The sequence below is a fragment of the Camponotus floridanus genome, unplaced genomic scaffold (assembly GCF_003227725.1).
Source record: "Camponotus floridanus strain SB8 unplaced genomic scaffold, Cflo_v7.5 scaffold26, whole genome shotgun sequence".
NCBI lineage: Eukaryota > Metazoa > Arthropoda > Insecta > Hymenoptera > Formicidae > Camponotus > Camponotus floridanus.
In genome coordinates this window covers 185,106-201,590 of record NW_020229392.1, presented here as the reverse complement: position 1 = coordinate 201,590, position 16,485 = coordinate 185,106, and the positions used below count along the sequence as shown (strand labels likewise).

Here is a 16,485-nt window from a genome sequence, read left to right as displayed (position 1 = left end):
GTTATGGTTAGGGAAATTATGGTATGGCTTGCCGGAGCGTGTCTGCATCGCGTAAGTGAATGGTACGAATAACTACAAGTGCAAGCTGACGTTCAGATACGCAAAGTTTCGGTGCATCGATGAAACGCGCAAGACTTTGCACTGACACTGACATTGTATACGCTTTAACAGTCGATTAATTTTTATTATGAAGCATTATATTACTGATGAAGCGCGAAAAGAATATTATATTCACAAAAAGATTTATAATTATAATCATATTGAGCTAACAAATTATCATCATGCATTAAGTGATAACAAATTACTGAATCGTTTCTTAATTGAATAAAATTTCTGCATTTCCACAATATACGTTTATACTCATTTTTACGTGTGTCAGTACAATTGCAAGCGTTATTTTAAAATAAGCTTGCAGAATTTATACTAAAACATCCTTTTTTTTTACTTTTTCACAATCATGTCATTGAGAAAATCCAGAAAAAGTCTTTCATTTTGCGGACTAATATGGTATATATGTGTCATGTCTTTCCTTTTTTTTTATAAATGTGAAAGCAAAACGTGATACAATTGATAATCTGTTACTTTATACTTTTATCGCAAATTAAATGGGCATTCACAAAGCCCCTTGAAATCTAAACTATGGAAGAGCGAATAAAAGAGTTATTATGAAAACGGCTTAATTATTTGCGTGACATTTAATTACGCCGTGGGTAGCCCGAGGATCATTTCTTTGATAATTATTAATAAAGTTTTACCTGATACATACAGAAATATTCTCTTTTTTTTGTATCCTTCATTATAACATATCGCATTTATTTATTTGATCTCAAATTTAGATATTTCCGTTTTGTAGCTCTTTTTAAATATAGAAATACGTGTGTTATACAATAGATATATAAATAAATATGTAAGTTTATTAATAATCTTTATCATGATTTGCTGTTTGCATTTTGCAGAACATTTCGTTTTGCGATAAAATTCTTCCTGTCTAATAAATAAATTAAACTTTTAAACAATTTTTGTAATATGTAAATTGAAATCTCTGTAAAAATCTATAGTGTATACAATATAAGTCTAAAAAAAACTATTATAAATCTAAAAATATATATCAATTATACGTCCAAAAAAACTTTTGCAATATTCGATTTTAAGGTATTCTTTATGTACAGCGAATAATCCCGTAATACTACTATAATATTCTGTAATACTTCTCATATTCAGAGACAAAGATGTTTAACGTTATGCGAGTCATGAATATGGATCAAAATTGTCAACGATATTCACACACGTGTTGTGATAAAATCCTAGTCATAGAATTCGTACTCGTCGACAGATGCGTCGCTTATCCCTTTATTGATTGCGAAACCACTTCTGTAACTATTCCCATCATATTGTCGTGTAGTTTAAGCGACGAGAGCATCGGTTCTCGAGGACCTCACATTCGCGTTTGCACGGCAATTACATTGGAACGCTCAATGAGTCCGATGGATACAAACTCGGTTTGCTTATAACGCGGTAGCCATTGAGATCGGATGTCGTTAGAGAATCGTGCGAGCAGACATGATTAATGCATGAGAGTGACATTTTTGAGGAGTGACTCGGTGGACAGGCAGGACTTTCTAACTGGTTGACAACGTGAAATATTTGATTGTACGCGCTCCTTTTTAAGATTAGTGATCGACGACAGAAGTGACACGTTGAGAAAAAAAGGAGCACTCACTTGCGCTGGCAGCCCACGACAGTCCTAATTTATTTCATGTTCGCCTTCTTTTTGTTTCATTTCAAGCAACTAGTTTCGAAAAACCAGAAGGAAAATGTATGAACGCTGTTTCTTATAATTTTTAGAATTGCAAAAAATAGATACATTTTTTGGAGAAATTAACTATCGTCTTTAATACTTGTAAATAAACTGGAAAATTTTTGTTTATTATAGTTTAATTTATAATTAATATTTATTTATTCATTATAATATTTATAATATATAATTTATAATATTTATTATTATGTTGCATTATGTCAAAATTTGCAGACATTTTTTAAATGTATGTAATACTTTAGATATAACTAGGAAGACTCTAAAATTGTCAAGCTAAAATAAATTTTTTTTTAAAAATAAAATTCCTCTATTGTCGATATTACAAATAATATAAATATTTCGCAAGCAACATAATATGAAGTTTATAAATCTCATACCGTATGGATTAATTATCGATGATCAGGTGCCAAAGATCATCAAGAATCAATGGTCATGCCAGTAAGTGCAAATCAACACTCGTTGATTGCATCCTTCTCTTCTGCTTCCTATAATAACGTGCCATCGCGATATTGCCTGCTCATAAGTTTCGATGCTTCTCATATAATTGGAGGTAGTTGGTATCTTCGTAAAAGTTTTCAACGGCGGATATTTATTATTTGAGTATAAATTAGCTTTCATTTTTTTTTTCTGTTTTTCGTCCTCTTTACGAAAGGCAGAAATGTTAATTCCGCTCCTCGCTTCAGAATGAATTAATTAAGATTACAATTATTTTTACGGTTCTTCTGTGACATTTATTGCATGGCTATTTTAACGGTAGAGACGATCACGCCATGATTTCTCGCGATATAATGTAAATTAACTTGTACAGCTGTTCGAATGAAATATTTCAAAAGCAATGTAGCGAAACAAAAACTGCAGCGTACTCCAATCAATCGACTCTATGCATTAAAATTCATCGCTCATTTCAACAAATTACTTCTAATTCTTAAATGCGACGAAGAAAAAGGAATAATTTCAATTATGGTGTTTACGCTTGAATGAATACAATGCAAGAACGCGTGAACATCTAGTAGTCAAATATCTAGTCTAAATCATATGCGGAAAGCACGTAAGCTTTTTCGATTTTGCTAAATTTCATAATCTGAACAGCATGCATGCATATTTTTATTACATTGCATTTCGAAAGAAAGCCATAAAATCATTATTCTTCGATTAAATATATCATAGATATCTTTAATAATGAATTATCGAATCTTACAAAGGAGCCATTAATTTTTTCCCCCTTTTTAATTTCTGTTTTTTGGAGAAAAAAACTATCAAATTTTAATCTTTCATAAGCAATCTTTTATCATAGATGCGACGTGTGCTCACTTTATTATACGTGCTCGAGTATAAACGCAATTTATACTCGTAAATATGTGACGTACAGGATCAACCAACGTAATTACGCGACAAGATTTAATCGAAGTGCTCCAGGCTAATTAAAAATTCCTCGTTCCGCGCACGGTCTCTATCAATAAGGAGATAGCATCGCCGGTAACGGTAGAAGATGTCTTTGCCCTTATCCTGGCGCACGCGAGGAAAAAAGTCGCGGGAGAGGAGAGGAGAGCGTCTCTCGCACCACTATATCTGCGCGTAAAATCTCGAAGGAGAGCGAGGGAGAGAGAGGAAGGGCCGACCATAGCGCGACATAGCCAATGCAGCCAACAATTGGCCATTCTTCGTCGCATCGGTATCGCTGGTAAGGTGCAACTCAATCCACGTTGAGTTGGCCATTGTACGCGCCCAAGAATCCGCCGTCAGTTAAGTGAGATGAGCCACGTAGAGTGGGAGCTCCTTCCTTCCTGGATGGAGCACAATGCAGCCGAGGGTACCGATATAGGCCCACGTAATCTGTACGACTATGATATACATATATACATACATCGATCACGTATATATATGCAAACACACGTGTATTTGTGTATCGTACAATCGAGGGTCCCCCGAAAGCGTCGTTTCCCCAACGTCGTTTATCTCAGATAGGATACCTTGCCTCGAGAAAAGATAATTCGTCAATGGAACGATAATAATTATAATGCAAAATATATGTGCAAAGCATGTCTCTGAATAAAAATATTGTTAATATTTATGAATAAAAATATTCTTAATATTTATGAATAAAAATATTGTTAATATTTATAAAATACAATTTGTGAAATGTATCTATTATTCTTCGGACAAACTGTGAGATATTCACCTTCGTAATTTTTTCGAGATTTTATCTCAATTTATGTGAATCGAGGTAAAAGTTGAACGCGTGCTTTCTAAACTATAAAAAGACCTCTTTTCTGCAAAACAAGGGGAGATTATCGAATTTTAAAGATAGCAGAGAAATGCAAAATTTAATTCCCGTTCGTACAATTAATCGTGAACTTGGCTTGAACGAAGACATAGGGAAAGAGATGCTAGCTCGACATATATGTATAATTGCACTTATCGTTCCTTATCATCTCGCGAGATGCGCGATGCACAGTGAATTGCCTCATTAAATGTTTTGCCTCTTAGCATCGCGCATATCTCTCTTTGTCCAGCGAGTAATGTTGCTGACGGTCAGACAAAAATTGTGATATCTCACTTCATCTGTATTAGTATCCGCATCCAATGACGAAAGAAACGACGACGGATTACAAGAGGTACAATAGTCGTGAGTGATTTGCATGTTAGTCTTACCGCTGATGCAGTAATCGCAGATCATTAATAGCAGCACCACGTAACGCACTTAATCAGAAATTACACCTACGATATTAATTTTTTAAATGTTACAATATTTTATTATAATTTAAAATGCCAATAAAATCCGAAACCTTGATCGTCAATTTTATACTCATTATTTCGTGTTTTTCAAATGTATTTACATTCACTCAACATTCTTGTAACAATAATATTTTAAAGTGTAAAAGGTACTTAATTTCATTAAAAATATTATCATAAAATAATTATTAAATTATTATAATTATTTAATAATATATATTATATATATTATTAAAATAAATTATTGCAATATTTATAACTATTATTTTAAAGATTAAATTAAATGAATATAATGACTGATTTATAATAATAATACCTCTTCTCTTTAATCAAAAATTATCTTTATAGCGGAAATTAACCTTCTTAAAGTATAGGATATCTCAGTTCGAAAAAAGATGATTTGTCCATGAAACAATAATTACAATATTAAAAATGTTGTAAAAATTATTTATAATATATATATATATATATGTGCAAAAAATTTCTGAATATAAAAATATCGTTAATATTTATAATTTATATTAAAAGTACAACTAACAAGTAAGTCACTTTGGCACGAATAATAAAATTATATAATTTACATATTTGTGTAATATTTAAGCTTAATTTATAAGAATGCCTGTTGAATGTGAATGCATTGTTGTTTATGATATTGATAAAATTATTGATATGCAAAACTCTTTCATGAAGAAAAAAAATAAAAACTAAATTAATTATAGAATTCATAGATGACAGGCTGATAGAGTGAAAGAAAGAACATTTGTTTTGCAAATATAAATATATAGAAAGCTCTTCCTGGTCCTTTTATAGTCGATAAAAATATCTTCGACCGCCTATCAGCTGGCAGTAGCAGATGCTGGAGTCATCTGCTGGGAAATGGTACATGATATCTCTCGTTATACTGTTGAATCTTCCTATGCGATACAGAAATCCTGCTTACCGACTACATTACCGACTACTGAAGATTACTCGGTCAGTTTCCGAGAGAGAAACATGAAGATATAGAGTTCTTCTATTATCTTCAACAGCTGATTGTGAGTTATCTAGCGGGCAATGGACAACTGAATGAATTTTTTTGAAAAAGAAGAAATATGTATGAACCCATATATGCACGAAATAATAATTACTATTAACTCTGTCATTATAAATTCATAACATTCAATATATATGTTCTATAAACAGCTGGAAGTTGAATTGAATACCATACTATTATTTTGAGAAAATTATGAGCTCACTAGTGCATTATTTTTTTTTAAAATTGTATTATTTTCTTATTTAAAAAATTAGTATTAAAAGCTTAGATACTTTATATTATTATTTTCAAGACTTACAAATATGTGTCAATATTGTCTGAAAATTTGTTTCGCTTTTCTTATATTCAGCTGAAACGAAACGCTAGAGAAAATTGACTTTCCAACAAGAAGTGGGTATCTATCAAGCGAGAACCGGTTCGAGCTTTCCCAGTGTTTTATCATCATCTCAAACCGGATCTATGATTTAAGATCATTTCCCAGAAATTTACTATGACTTCAATCATTAAGGAAGATATCGTAGAGAATAACGACCTACATGTATGAATAATGTGTTTTGCTGTGGATCGTTATGGATGGATATAAATTTATTCGCTTTAATAAATAACGGTTAAAGATAATGTGGATATATTGGAATATAAAATATGAATATAAATATAACATTATATCGTACTTTCTCTCTGCATATTTATGTTTATTGAAATTCTTGAGCATCAGAATGTGAGAGTTTTGCATGACTAGAATATTTTTTTAAACATTTTCTTATAATTTAAAAGAACCTTTTTGACACGAATATATTTTAAAGTTGATATTATATCTCTTACATGAGAATAAAAACGTTACTCAAGCATGGTTGCAAGAACAGTAGACGTAGCAAAAAATGTGAAAAGATTTTGTTTCCTCTATCTTGTCTGCACGCTTGACAAGAAAAAGGAAACAGATATGCAAAAATAAAATATTACGGTGAGCGATGCCTTGCAGTAGTTCTTTGCTTTATTTTAGCTTTATTTTGCTTTATTTTGCTTTAATTTACCGATAAAAATAGAATTACACGTATATTTATGAAAGAGGAACGATAAATTATGTATCAATTCTCGGATTAATTTGCGAAATTATGCATTAAACTTTTCGATCCGTCAGATTTGTTAAATCAAGTGCCAGTTTGACAGTTTTATTGAGAGAATATAATATGTGAGAAATGTAATAAACTTAAAGGAATAGCTTATCAAATCTATCTATTAAATAATCTTTTTTTATTTTATATATAAATTATATATAAATTTTATTGACCTTGAATATCTGCTATATTAATAATTAATTGAAAAATAAAATCAATATCTCTTCCACGAGGTCATGAAATCCTTACGCAATCGTTCGTGTAAGTAACATGGATAAAAATAATTTAAAAAAAATGCATAAAATGAAGAGATTATTGGATGTAAAGAGAGAGAAGCACTTCAGAAGGTATCGAATTATTGATTATTGACCTCGATTCTGATTTCGTCCGACTGACGTGAAATGTAACGCTCATAATTTCGCTTATTTCAGGCAACATACAAGTCGATGAGGATTCGAAGCGCGTGTTAGATGCCGTCAAGGTTACGGAATGCCACATTACCTCACTTAAATCTATAGAAGTTGTAGGCCATGAAGTCGCAATAACCTATAATTTGCGGTTATTAAGCAAAATGAATGAGCGTTCGATCCTGCGAACGGGCTCGTATAAGACTTTTGTTAATGATTGTTGCGCGTAGATCTTTCGAAACCGCTTAATGCGGTCTTCCCGAGAGCTTCGCTTTGTGGTATACCGTAATTACTATTATTCCTATCTTTCTGTCTATCAATCGCTATGATCCTCCGATAATTCTACATCCCGAGTGATAAAAAAAATTATGTACACATGCGGCAAAAGAGTTAGTTTTGCGAAAAAAATTCCTCGTTTCATGAAGACAGATTTCAAAAATATGTATTCATGGATTTACATCGCTATATCTCTTGCTAGAAATATTAATAATTACTGAAATTGATAGAAATATTAATAATTACTATTACCTTCATTAAAAAAAGAATAAAGATTAATTATAAGTACGCGGTCAATTGTGTGAATAAAAATTTGATGTAGATAATATTCGCCCTATAGATTTCAAATAAGTCTTTGAATCTGTAATATCTCGACATGTTACATGTCAAGAGAAGTAATCATTTATTTGTGCGTCTTTGAAAAATTAAAAAAAAAACATTGCCTATAAATATAAATCCAGGGCGGATTTTTAATAAAAAAAAATCAATAATTGTGCCAAGCTGTCGAAATATTCGCTTATAGAAAATGAATGAAAGAGAACGGCAATAAGATATATCCTTGACGTTTAACGCGTGTGCTCGTACAAATCAGTTCATACAAACAAACCGTAAATCGACGCGAACCGCCCGAAAGACCCGCGGTTTTTCGACCTCTCGAAATATATAATTACGCAAATTTCGCATCCATCTCAATTAGTAAAGCGTAAAGCGAAGGTTACGAATAGCGTGCGTAGAAGAGAACCGTCTTCGCGAGAGAAAAGCTGCTAAAACGATCGCGCGACCACGCGTCTGTCCTGCGACAAAAGCTAAAGGTTTTCCGTTTCTCACGTGAAAAGGTAGAAAATGCCAGGATACCTGACAACCTATCGTTAATTCAATTTAACGCGGCAGACGTTGCCATTATCGTCGCGCAAAAAGTGCTTTTCACAATTCTTTATTCATTTTCCTGAACCATCGACGATGATTCTGTCGATGCAAATTGCTTATACCTCGGATACGTGAATCGATGGAGACTGCGTAAAAATTGATTGCGTCAGCGATAGGCGATATTAAATATTGATAGATTAACGTTGGACTTTATTTTTTATATTTATCTCATTTCGTATACGATAAAAAAATGTTAATTATGTACGGTTTTTTCAAAAGATTTTGCAAAATAATTTGGATTTCTCGTTAATCTATTACCCTCTGGCAATGCACGAATGCAAATGATTCAATCGCGTTATGTATACCGAAAGTTCAATCGCTCAGAGCTGTTATAGTTCACTCAATAAAATAAATATAAACAGTTTAATTAAATATTTATTTATAGACTATTATTTTTATTCTCTGAATGTCTTTTTCGAGTAAATTCAAGTGGATATCGTACGCTAAGTAATGTTTTATCATTGTCATGATAAACTCAATTTCAAATCCGATCAAGATATCGCGAGTAAATATATTTGTTTTTCATTAATTGTTATTTATTTTATTAAAACTTATTTTTTTTATTCTAAATTATGATGAAATTTATTCGTATTATTTATTTTAAATTTATTTATTAATTTGTATGTTATTTATTAAATTCATTGTTGAAAAATCCGAATAGAAATTTTATTTTTATTTTCAATCTCAATCTTTTCACGTTTATGGATTCTAGAAAAAATTCTGACAAGTTTAACTTATATAGAAAATTTGAGATTCTCTCTCTCTCTCTCTCTCTCTCTCTCTCTCTCTCTCTCTCTCTATTTTGTACCTCAAATAAACAGTAAACAATTTATTTAGAGAATTAAAAACGAACTTTCGACAAAACTATAAATTACTTATAGTCTTAAAATATAATAATCTGACTAAAATAGGTATTAGATTAAAGATTGAGATCAAAAGTAGAAGAAAAATTTTCGATTCCAGGAAATCGTTCTTAAAAATATCAAAATGAGAAGTAAATAGTTATGGTGTCGGTAATAATAGAATAGATTGGAGATAATAACATGCAAATAAATACACAGAAAAAAAGGACATTCTTGTTTTGAAAATATATTTAGTTTTAACATGGAAATCTTGAAATGAGATTATATTGCGTTAATTAAAGAAAAATATAATTGCTTGAATAATTACTTACTTGAATGAATTTTATATAGTTCAATCAAGAAAAATATATTCTTGTGATTTAAGATTTAATTTTCTTGAATGGAAAAGAAACAATGTTAGATAGAAAATAACATTTTTAAATCAAAGATTATAATTTTCTTAAAGTAGAATTAAATAATTATATATTCTTGAGATGACAATTACATTAATATTAAAATAAGACTATAATATTGTTGAAATTATTAATATAAATATATTTAAAATTATTAAATTCTTCTAAGATTTTCAATTGTTGCGTATATGACATTTTTTTCTGTGTATATTATCGAAGAGAGGGATAATCTAACAATCGATTTCACGATCACCAGTCAAAACTTATGCGATTCTACTTCGGGTTCATTAATGTCGCGAATTTCGAGCTTTCGTCGAGTCGCGGCGAGAGCAGTCGTTAATAATGCGGTCTATATCGGCGTGGCCAACTCTCGCGAGGGAGGAGGTTGAGAACCCGAAGGTGGCTCGTGCTCGAGGATGACCTCTGACCGTGAAGACCGAGGAGTGAGACGAGGCCATGCTTGGGCACGCGAGGCCCAAGATTTCGCCCCGAGGCACGCGCAGGATCCTCTCCCTCCTCGTTCGCGTCCCTCCCCTCTCCGCCTCTCTCCTTTTCTCCTCTTGCCCACCCTCGAGGGGGTCCCTCGCGCCCTTCTCGCTCCCTCTCGCCACGTATTCTGCGCGATTGGCTGGTGTCATGCCCGCGTGCAGTTCTGCCTGTATATTGCATGATGTGTTGCGTTAAGTGGCGGATGGAGAGACGAACAGTGGTTGCTTCGCGGTATCCACGATCCTTCCCTCGCCTTTTCGTCTCGAAACCACCAGCAGGATCTGCCTATGATCTTTAATGCATGACCGGCACAACGCGCTGAAGTTACACACGTTCGACTTGTCTGACGACGCCCCGCGCTCAAAATCATGGTCGAAATGCATATTACGTTCATGTTATATCATTATTACCGAAACCCTCTGCTGGGTTTTTCGTCTATCGAAGTCTTACAGGGCGTAAAATTATGCGCCTCCCTCGCTTTCGATAATCTCGATCTTAGGAATGTGGCGTCTTTAAAATTCCGAGGAGGAATCATCGAGCCTCATTTTCGTCTCATCTTGATGGATGAATTTTTAATTCGAGCCACAGAGGATTCCCGGGTTTGTAACGGATTAATTTTTTATGCAATAAAGAAAGAGTTTTACGTCTCCTTTATTCCCTTAAACATTTAGACTTAAGAAAAGTTCCTCGCTATTTCGAATAATTGAATCTTCCCAGGATCCCCGGATACTTGGGTTTTCCAGACTCTACTACAAGTGTACATAAAATATGCAAAAATTCGCAAAACAACGTAGCCGCAACGAGTGCCTCGGGCGTTACGCTCGTCTTGACGTTATTTAATAACACAGCAATGTCACTAATAGTCATGTAGAGCCACGTGGTGTCTGTGTGCAACGTACGAATGAGTCCAAGCGGATATCAAGGTGGAAGGATGCACACCGCAGGTATATCCGCAGCAACTTTCGAAGGGGGCGGTGTGAAGGGCGTAGCCCGCTAATTATAATTATACCACAAGAGTATTAGCAGCGTGAAATGCAACGTAAATTCTGGTGAAATACTCGCCGCCCCTCGGGGGTCCCGGACGGGCTCGTTTGCCAGCGAGCGCGCTTTGTTTCGCGTACGAGAGTCGGAGATCGACTCTTGCACTGTCGCAGCGTGTACACAAACGGTCGCAAATGCCTCTCACAAAGCCGGGCCGCTTCGCCAAAGGAGAAACAGGGACGAGCCGCGCTTTTCCTTTGCCGCGCGGCTCGTCTTTGTCGCGGAAAAACATTAATGAGCACATATGAACGCGCATCAACGAGTTTGCTATCCAGAAAGAATTTTGCATCCCTTGTTTTCCTCTTAATTAACCCAATGATTTGCGGAGCGTAATTTTCATTACGATAAACGAAACTCGCGCCACTTTATCTTTCTCTGCGAATTGAGAGTTATCGGTAAAATATATTTATCAATTGAATTAAAATTGACTGAATTATGGCCGAAATGTTATACGCATGCTTAATTGCTTCGAGAACAAAGAAGCCGATATGCATTGAAAATAAGATAATAAATGATAAGTTTAAATGTGTTAAATTGAATATACTTGATCCGTTAGTTGAACAAAAATTTTTGTTTCCAAATCAAAACGCGGCAAAATTATCAATATTAATATTGTCAATAGTGATCTGTATCATATCCATTATTTATTTGTTTCTCGTTACAATAGCATTTATTTTAATAAAATCCAAAAAATCACGGACTATTATGGTTATTCAATTTTCGGGAAATACGAAGCACACCTTTCATACTCGTATTATTTTACATTATTTTTACAAACACTTAATAAAGCAATTTTATAATGCAATAAATATACTCGAACAATAAATATATTCGAGTTGCGAGAAAAATTGGGAGATTTTTATTTGGAATATGTAATAAATGAATTTTTTTTAAATGCAAAATTAATAATACTGGAATCAATACATACACGCACATATCAATTAAATAATTAATATCAGTATTTAATTCATTTTTGTAAGATGTAGATTTTTGAATATTTATTAAAGTTTTAGAAATTTACAAATTTATAAAAAGTCTAAAACTTTTTAACAATTTTAAAATCTAAAATCTAAAGAGACTTAAATGTTTAATCGTGAATTTAAAGTACGTAATTTCAAATTACATAAGGATATTTGAAATTTAGAAAACTTGGAAAACTTTATGTATAAATAACTCTTAAATATCGCGATTAAATTAAAAAAAAAATGAATTAAAAGATCTCTTTCTGCAAGAAATTATTGGCAACTCCCATAATTTCTCCAACTCTTGGCAACATGATGGTATATATTACGCCTGCTTGCTGATCCTAATACACAGTCAAAATATCCATCATCGTCTATTATTTCAGCGAACGCAACGCCGAGACTTTTTATTCGCTGCGTTTAAAACGCCTCGTTTCTTGGACTAATTAATAACAGTAATTACACGTACGAGTCATGCCAAAGTTCGCAGATACCCTTTGGCGGATTACGGCATGCGCACACGCACGCACGCACGCACGCCTGTATTTGTCAGCAAGGACTTACGTTAGACACGACGCGGCGCGACGCGAGAATTAAGCGTCGCTTTCCGAGCCGGAACGGCCGGGGCGGTCTCTCCTAGTCGCACTAATAACATAGTGGCGACCTGATAATTAATAATGAAACTCGACGGGGAGAGAGAAACCGCGCCAGCCCGGTTACGTTGAAAGGATCGCGATGTAGTGGGTGGACCTCCTTTTTCTCGTAATTGCAAGGTGTGGACGCGCTGCTTTACGTGCGATTCGCCCGACCCGCAGAATGGTGGATGCGAAAGACCGACTAGAGGAACACACACATACATACATACATGCATATATATATATATATATATATATATATATATATAAAAGGGAGAGGGGGGAATCGAACAGACGGCAGGGGAATGGTTATATACCGTGTAACACTCTTGTACTTAACCGTTCATTAGCGTGCCGGTGTAGCTACGCCTCATGCGAGCCGTGACGTCTTGAGGCACTGATGATCTAATCTAAAGCGCGATCTTGCATGCGATTCGAAATTTCTCGCATTATTGCGCGCGATGGAATATGTGGAATTTTTCAGTCGATTTCTCTCCTTTTTCCCGCCGACCTTCTCCCTTCCTTCGACTCTCGTTAATAAACTTGACTAGTCGCTAACGACGTTTGCGTACTTGGAAAGTAACACCTCCCTCGCACTTTTTTAAAAATCTAATCAAGTATATAGATTCTCGATTAGATAGTGAAAGCTTGAATCATATTTTAGCCGTTTTATAGAAATAATTAAAGGGGAAAAAATGTATCTCGAGATGTGCGCAATTGAGGATATTATTTTCTTTTAATGATCCTAACATGTATAATATCCGGTTTGAACAAATATATCACTGATGGCAGAGGATTTGAAATGTTAAAGTATAATTTGAAATTGTCATTTCCCGTCGTTTCTCTTGTTGATTTCTGTTAATCGAATAAAAACATTGTCGTTTTCGTCAAGATTAGATTCGTTATCCAAACAAAAAGCTGGAAGCAAAAGAAGCTTCTCTTCTCAATTTTTATAAGAAAGATGAAATGGTACGTACCATTCTATAATATTAATTACAGAAACATCCTCGTAATTAAAGACAGCAATGAATGCGAAGCAACTTTCTGAAATATTGGGAGGAAGGAATCTCGCCTGCGTAAAATTGCGCGCTTGAGTTTAAATGCGTTCACGAGTCGAAGAAAGAACGAAAGGACGATCCGCCGTGGGTGATAATGCCTGTTTGCTTTGAAAATTAAAATCGACTGCGTAGCATGATTGTTTTGAGACAAAACGGCCCATTGCCACGAGCATGAACGATACGAAAACTAGAAACGAGGAGGAAGCGAATGATTGCGCGCTAGGAATCAATTTATCAAAACAATACATAAAGAGAGTCCTATTCAACAATTCGCGAAAAATTCAAATTTTCAAATTACGACAAACATTTCGACGCTGTATATATAATTAACAATGTGTCTTGCCAATGAAAATTGCATTTTTCAGATCGTTAAGTGTATCTAATAAGATGTTGATTAGCCCTTTAATGGATGGATGAAGCTAAATATAATATTTATAATATTATTTATAATAATATAAATTATAATATTTATAATATTATAAATATTATAGTATAAATATAAATATAGTATAAATATTATAATTAATAATTATAAAACATTATAATTAATAATTATAATGTTTATACTATGCTATATTTATAATATTTATATCATAATTAATAATTATAAAAAATTAATAATTAATAATTATAATATTTATACTATGCGAACGACATAAAATCGATGTATTCCGATGAATTTAGCGTAATTTCGCATTTTCAGAGTGTGAAAGAAAAAAAATACTTTACCTAAAATAATCTGTCATTTGTTTTGACAGTCACGAATAAAACGATATAAGACGTATCACACTTGGACACGTCAGATATTTGTTGTGAAATTACCGTCTTAAAATCTCTATTTCCGAAATAAAATGTGAGATCGAGCGTAGAACATCGGCATAATTATTCTTTTCATTTTTTTTACCGAGCTCCCGCCATTTTATCCTTCCTTTATTCCGCTCCCGCCGATGGCTTTTTCTTGTGCTTATTTTCGTTCTTTCTCTTTCGCTCTCTTATCGCGCGATTCCTCCTACTTACGTTCTTTTTTTCCCCTTTTTTTCCTCCTCCCCTCTGCACCCTCCAACGTCGTTTCTACCGTCGAGGAGCTTGGACTTTGCCGAGGACTAAAACGAGACTCGACACAAATAAGATAATCTCCATTATAAACTCGGGGGTAGGGTAAGTAAACGATGAGGAGTTATTTACTTGGCTCGGAAAGAGGGGAGAAAGGGAATACAAAGTAATAACAATGGAATGAGAATAAGAAGGAAGGTTTGAGAATCTGCCGCGGTACCGAGTTTGAAGTCGCGTAGGCGCATTAAAGGGGGGAGGCCTGCGCTTGCCGCGTTATTATCCAAAGCAAATGGCCTCTCCTCCAACATCGGCTTTCTCGTCTAATTCCGTGAAACCGTGGAACATCCGCGGCCATCCAACTTTTCAACGTCATTAACCGTCATGCGACGAGATGCGTTCCGATTCCCCGTCCCTTTCTTTCAATTTCGCACGCCGCGCGAATTATAACACCTGTCTCTCTCTCTCTCTCTCTCTACCTACGCGTGCGGTGCGGTATTCTCTGTATTTATATCGTATTGTGTAAAAATTCGCTTCAATTTCCGCGTGTAATTTTGTCGTTTGTTTTTGTTTTAAAATGCCATTTTGTAATTAACGCCCCTCGCGCGCACCATTTCCGACAAGTGTTTTCAGCACAATTTCCGTTGTTATTATAACATCAACTCTCTCTGTTATTTCTTTATAAATCAATCCAGATCTCTCGAATGTATTCACACGAGCGAGTAATATAATCGATACGTCTAGACGTACTGAACTTTGTAGCGCGAGTTTCTACACGAGAGTTCGAGCTCTCTTACATACTATAATATATTCCGGAGATTTTCCGGATAATAACGCCTGAAAACACGTTTATGGACCGATACCTGAAATCTTCTCGCTTTCCGTTAGCTAGTACTTCTTGTAAAATGTTATTTAAAATGTTGTACCTCGATATTTTACTGCATTATTAAATATCGTCCTATTCAAATTGTGTTGTTATATTAAGTTTAATATAAAGAACATTGAAATCTCATGATTTACCATCTCGCAAATTCATCGTAAATATTTATAATGCCGCTAATTCCTAAATTATTCATTAATGTTGTTTTATGTTATTTAAAATGTTGTACCTCGATATTTTACTGCATTATTAAATATCGTCCTATTCAAATTGTGTTGTTATATTAAGTTTAATATAAAGAACATTGAAATCTCATAATTTACCATCTCGCAAATTCACCGTAAATATTTATAATGCCGCTAATTCCTAAACGATTATTAATTAATGTTGTTTTCAAACACGTAAGTTTCGAAAACTTTGTTGCATTAACAGTTATAATGCTTTTATCAAGAGAAGATAATCGAATTTTACACGTTAATTGTAAACATCGTTTATGGGAATTGTTGAAACCGTGTGCTAGATTACGTAGATTTCTCAGTGGTAATAAAATTTATTGTATAATCACAAATTTATCGCGACGGTATTAATTGATTACGATTTTTCTATAAAGCATGTTTGTGCGCAAAGCGTAATTTTTCGAATATAACGTGTATCACCGTTAATTCAACCGCGAGTTATTAAAAATACAAAAGGCGCTCCCATTACTCGAAACGTTTGCTGGTAATTAAATAATTTACATTTTCGGTATGATTAAAAAAGTTGCGATGTACGAGGAGGGAAAAAAAGACAAAGAGGGAGAAAGGGAGTT

At 33.9% G+C, this 16,485-nt stretch overlaps 1 protein-coding gene across 3 annotated transcripts in view; it reads right to left on the bottom strand.

Moving 5' to 3' along the window:
- LOC105259503 (transcription factor AP-2-epsilon) overlaps positions 1 to 16,485 on the bottom strand; it is a 137,246-nt gene that overhangs the window by 98,242 nt on the left and 22,519 nt on the right. The gene's annotated exons all lie outside the window — the stretch shown is intronic.